General features: G+C 34.7%; 1 long non-coding RNA gene across 2 annotated transcripts; it reads right to left on the minus strand.

Annotated features, from left to right (window-relative positions):
- Positions 1 to 294: 294 nt before the first annotated feature.
- Positions 295 to 5,794, minus strand: LOC135964474 (uncharacterized). 2 transcript variants are annotated; one of them, XR_010576979.2, is made up of 3 exons: positions 5,760 to 5,794; positions 2,997 to 3,150; positions 295 to 2,249 (listed from the first exon to the last, which is right to left on the minus strand). It is a non-coding gene; the product is annotated as an uncharacterized lncRNA (long non-coding RNA). The 2 variants fall into 2 exon arrangements; XR_012416343.1 differs by having other exon boundaries at positions 2,997 to 5,794.
- Positions 5,795 to 6,108: the final 314 nt, after the last annotated feature.

The raw sequence follows: 6,108 nt of genomic DNA on the forward strand, positions 1-6,108 counted from the left end.
AGTTAATTATCCTCCTGCCAAGTAGGTGAAATTTAAACACTGATGCTGTGATTGTGGCCTGAGATTAGAGACAAGGAAAAAAATTCTGTTAGTGAGTTTCATAATGAGTTTTTAGATATATTCCCAAAACATGATCTATGAAAAATGAAAATTATTTGTTACAAGTTTGCACACACACACACACACACGTATGTATTTATATGAATATCTTTCTGCCAGAAACATTGATAAAGGAGCAGAAAGACAATACAGACTTGGAGAATATACTTGCAGATCACATATTTATTAAATGACTTTTTGTTACCTTGGTAAATGACTTTTATTATGAGTGTGTAAGGAAACACAACTGATCAAAAGAAAACAATGTAACAAAATGAGCCAAATATCAGAACAGACACTTCATCCAAATTATTTAAAAATAATTAAATATAAAATTTCAATCAGGAACATGTGCATTTAAACAACAATGAGATACCACTACTTATCTATCAGAATGGTTAAAATCCACAATTCTCATAATGCCAAATGGCAATGAGGATGTGGAAGAACATGATCTCTCATGTATTTCTGACATAAACTTAAAATCATCACGGCACACAATGAAAAAATGTTAAAATATTTTGATACTTCATATAATGAACAGCACCTGACTGAGACTCCTCAGCTCCCAGGCCTTTCAATGGGAAGACTCTTGGTTTGCACATCTGCCCTGTGATGATTGGTTCTGAGTTTTCCCTCCCACTGACAGTAGTAATCAGGGGTTGAAATAAGAAAAGGAATTTGAATTTCTTGATAAATTCATACACCCCAAAATAATTACCAAGTAATTTGTGTTTTTAATAAGTTTGGCTTTTAATTCATACTCCATTAAATAGAATTAAAGTATTTACATAACTTTTAGTTTATATCCATAGATTGTCATATTTCCATATTGATTGATTTCTGATCCACTTGATCTGTGCACCTGCCACACTCTCAAATCCGCTAGTGCCAAGTCACACACACAATGTAGGAAACATTACTTAGCTCTGAATTCTGAATATCTTATTGACGGGAATATAGTGTCTCCCACAGTTATGTACCAATTGAATTAGTAAAGCCATCCGTATCCTTCATATTCTCACTGTTAAGATATTTATTATCCTAGAATCCCACTTTTAAATATAGTTCTCATTGCTTTATTGAGTGACATAAGTGGTCCAGATGAAATAGGCTATTTAAAGGCATATCAGCAACTTGTTGAACATTTATTTTAGAATGATTTTTTGAATAAGGAAGGCTCAGGCCCTGAGAGAATAATTCTCATTATTTATCTCCCACAAATAAGTGAGATTATATAGTTTTCTCTTCCTGATTTAGTTTACTGAGAGTAATGAGCTTCAGTTCCATCATGTTCCTACAAAGGACATAATTTCATTCTTTTCTTAGCTGCATAGTGTTCCATGGTTATATGTACCACATTTGTCTCTACCCATTCTGCCAGTGGAATTTAGGCAAATTCATGTCTATGCTATTGTGAATAGTGCTGCAATGAACCTTCATGTTTATATTCCTTCTGGTATATGTCCAGTTGGGAGACTGTTGGGTCAAATGAAAGTTCTGTTTTAGGTTATTTGAGGGATCACCACACTGCTTTCCACAATGGTTGAACTAATTAATATTTCCACCAGAAGTGTAGAAGTGTTCCCTTTTTTCCTGCAACTTTAGCAGCATCTGTTATTTTTTTTTAAGATTAGCCATTTTGACTGGTGTGAGATGGTACCTCATTGTGGTTTTGGTATGTATTTCTCTAATGATAGTGATATTCAGCACGTTTTTCTGTGCTTGTTGGCCACATGAAGGTCTTTTTTTTCTTAAGTGTCTTTTCACGTCCTTTGCCATTTTTTTCTTGTATGTTTGTTTAAGTTCCATCTAGATTCTAAATGTTAGACTTCTGTCAGATATAGAGGTTGCAAATATTTTTTCCCAATCTATAGGTTGCCTGCTTGTTTACTTTGTTGATAGTATATCTTGCTATGCAGAAGCTCTTTAGTTTACTTAGGTCCCATTTGTCACTTTTTGATTTTGTTGCAACTGCTTCTAGCATTTTCATCATAAAGTTTTTACCTGTTCTAATGCCCTGAATTGTATTTCCTAGGTTATTATCCAGAGATTTTATAGTCTTAGGTTTTACATTTAGATCTTTAATCCAAATATATTTTTTTTCAATTGATGCTGAAAAAGCATTTGATGAAACTCAACATTCTTTCCTGGAAAAAAAAAAAGAAATCTTTACAAACTGGGTATAGAAGGAACACATTTCGACATAAGAAAATTTATATACAGTTGGGCGTGGTGGCTCACGCCTGTAATCCCAGCACTTTAGGAGGCCGAGACGGGCGGATCACAGATCAGGAGTTCAAGACCAGCCTGGCCAACGTAGTGAAACCCGTCTCTGTTAAAAGTACAAAAATTAGCCGGGCGTGGTGGCGCGTGCCTATAATCCCAGCTACTCAGGAGGCTGAGGCAGGAGAATCACTTGAACCCGGGAGGTGGAGCTTGTAGTGAGTCGAGATGGCACCACTTTACTCCAGCCTGCCGACAGGGCGAGATTCCAAAAAAAAAAGTTGTATTCGAGAGACTTTCTTCTGATATCATACTGAATAAGAACAAAACTAAAAGTATGTTCTCTAATATCTGGAACATGACAAATATTCCCACTTTAACCATGATTAAAGCATAAACCGTTCTGCTGCCACCTTAGTCGGCTCTTATCTGCAAGCACCACCTCCTGGCCTCGTGTTTGAACTGCATGACCTAATAAAAAGTCACTCAGACATGTGTACAGCACTTGAAAATGAGATTAGATTCTCAATATTTCTGTAATTCCAGCTCCGGAAAAGACCATAGGGCAACTAACACGCCCACTATGCTACTACCACAACTAGAATTCAAACAAGCCACCGCGCTAAAGCTATTAATAACAGAAGAAATCATACAGGGTAGATGCTCCTCACCTGGTTATTCCCATCAAGGCTGGTGCTTTTGCTTGTCAGGCTCGGAGGTTCATCTCTGCCCAGCTTTGTCCGCCTCTCAAGGTCTGAACAGAGAATTCAGGTCACTGCGCACTTCATAGACCAGTCCATTACCTAAGGCAATGGAGCCTTCTCCCTGTGCACAGATATCAAACATGCACTCAGCTGCTTCCGCCACAGTCAGCTCAAACCTGTAAGGCCATCTACTAATGTGAAGGGTGAACTTAACAAGCCAATACAATATCTGCTGAAACAAATGCATTCCAAATGGGAAATGGTTCCTGAGGCTTCCAATATCTAGGACCTGCAGGAGCCAGTGAGCCTGCTCGTGGGCCCAGAACATTGTTACTACAACCATCATTTCTGAAAGCCATTAAATAATGGTCATCTATAGACAAGGAACTCTTACAGAGTCTTTGCCACTGAGTAAACCAAGAACCAAATCAAAAGACCCACACAATATGCATTATATTCACATACTCAACAGAATGGAATTTTCATCAAAATCAAAATAAATTCAGAAATAATAAGAAGAGATAGTTTAGCCAATGAAAAACAAACAGATCAGCAATTCTAGAAGTATGAAAAAACACAGTTACAACACCTCAAATATCACCTTAGCTCTCCAGCAATAGAATCTAAACAACATGATATGTTTATAAATAATTCAAAATGTTGATTTTAAAGAAACTCAATTAAATCCAAAAGAAAATTGAGAACCAACACGAATAAATCAGAAGAACTCAAGATTGACCTAAGAGATTTATTTTTAAAAAATAATGTTCAGGGAATAAAAACTTGATTGAATTAATTACAAAATACAGTTTAAAAATTTAACAATAAAATACACTAAAAAGAAGAAAGAACATCAAACCTAAGAGACAGACATTTCAAATTAACCCAGTCCGATAAAAATAAGAAAAAGAAATGAACGAACTCATTGGGAAGTACAGGATTATGTAAAACAACTGAACCAACAAACCATGGATATTCCTGGGGGAGAAAACTAGTAAAAAGGCTTAGAAGAACAATTTGATGAAATAATTGAAGAAAATATCTCTAGTCTTGCTACAGATTTGCACATGCAGATAAAAGAGGCACAGAATACTCCATGACAAGACACTGGAAGACAGACATTACCAAGATCTACAGTCCTCTGACTATCTAAAGTAAATAGGAAGAAAAAAAAATTCTAAAATTCACAATAGAAAAGTGTTTAACAATCTATAAGAAATTCTATTGTACTAACCGTGTACTTCTCAGCATAAACTTATAAGATAGAAGAGATTGGACTCCCAATTTTAGACTTCTTAAAGAAAAAAAGAAAAAAGTATATGTCAATAATTAATTTTGTATCCTGCTAAACTCAGTTTCATAAATGAAGGATAAATAAAGTATTTCTAAGGTAAGTAAATGCTAAGGACATTTAAGTACACTAGACTGGACCTACAAGAAATACTCGAGGCAGACATAAACATAGAAGCAATAGGACAATACTCACCGTCATAAAACACACGAAATTATAAAACTCACTGTTAACACTACTGCACAATAATGACCACAAAGCCACTAGTTAACAAATGACATGACAACAGCAGCAAAAGCTCACATATCAGTATTGTTTGAATATAAATGAGTTAACTTCTTCACTTAAAAAATATAGATTGGTGGCAAAACCTCACATATCAGTATTGTTTGAATATAAATGAGTTCAATTCTTCATTTTAAAAAATATAGATTGGTGGAATGAATTAAAAAGAGGTTTCTAATTTATGCCACTGACAGGAAACTCACTTAATTGGTAAAAACATACAGATTCAAGTTCAAGGGGTGGAAAAAGATATGTCATGCAAATGGAAACCAAAAGCAAGCAAGAGTATCTATGCTTAAGTCATATAAAACAAACTTTAAATTAACACCAGTAAGTAAAGACAAAGAAACTCATTATATAATGATAAAACGATTGAGTAAAAATAACAATTCTAAATCTATATGCGCTCTACACCAGAAAACCCATGTTCATAAAACAAATGGTATTAGACCTAAGGAAGAACGTGGATGGCAGCACAATTGTGATGGACTTCAATGCCCATCTGACAATACTAGGCAAATCACTGAGATAGAAAATCAACAAAGAAACACAAGACTTAAATTGGACTCTAGACCAAATGAACCTAACAGATATTAACAGAACATTCTACCTAAGGACTGCAGAATACACATTACTCCCATTAGCACAGAATATTTTCTAAGATAAATTATATACTATGACAGAAATAAGAGTCTCAAAAACTTCTTGAAAATGAAATATATTCTCAGACCACAGTAATGTAAAGCTAGAAATTAAACCCTAGAAGAATACTCAAAACTACACACAGATGAAAATTCCACAACTTGCTACTGAGTAAACTTTGGGTCAATGATAAAATTAAGAAGGATATTGTAACATGTTTGAAATGATAAAAAGAGAGAAACAGCATACCAAAACCTCCAGTTTACAGCAAAAGCTGTGCTAAGGGGGAAGACTATAGTGTTAAATGCCTACATCGAAAAGACAGAAAGATCACAAATTAAAAACCTAACATTACATATCAAAGAACTGGAAAAACAACAACAAACCAAACACACAGCTGAAGAAAACACATAACAAAGACCAGAACAGAACGAAATAAAGTGAAGAACCAGGAAATACAAAGAACCAACAAAATAAATGATTGGGTTTTTGAGATGACAAACAAAACTTACAGACCACTAGCTAGATCAGGCAAGTAAAGTAGAGTGGCAATCTAAGTAAGCAGAATGAGAAATGAAACTAAAACATGACAACTGATGCCACAGAAATATAAACGATCAACATAGACTACTATGAACATCTCCAGGCTCACAAACTAGACAATTTAGAGTAAACAGATAAATGTCTGGAAACATGAAATCACCCAAGATTGAAACAGGAAGAAATAAAAATCCTAAGGAGATGATCAAAAAATAGTGATATTGAAGCAGTAATTAAAAAGAAAATCTCAACAAAAATGCCCTAAAATGGATGGATTTAAAAGCTGAATTCTGCCCAGTATATAAAAAGAACAGCTAGCAA

Source organism: Macaca fascicularis, chromosome 7 (assembly GCF_037993035.2).
Source record: "Macaca fascicularis isolate 582-1 chromosome 7, T2T-MFA8v1.1".
Taxonomy (NCBI): domain Eukaryota; kingdom Metazoa; phylum Chordata; class Mammalia; order Primates; family Cercopithecidae; genus Macaca; species Macaca fascicularis.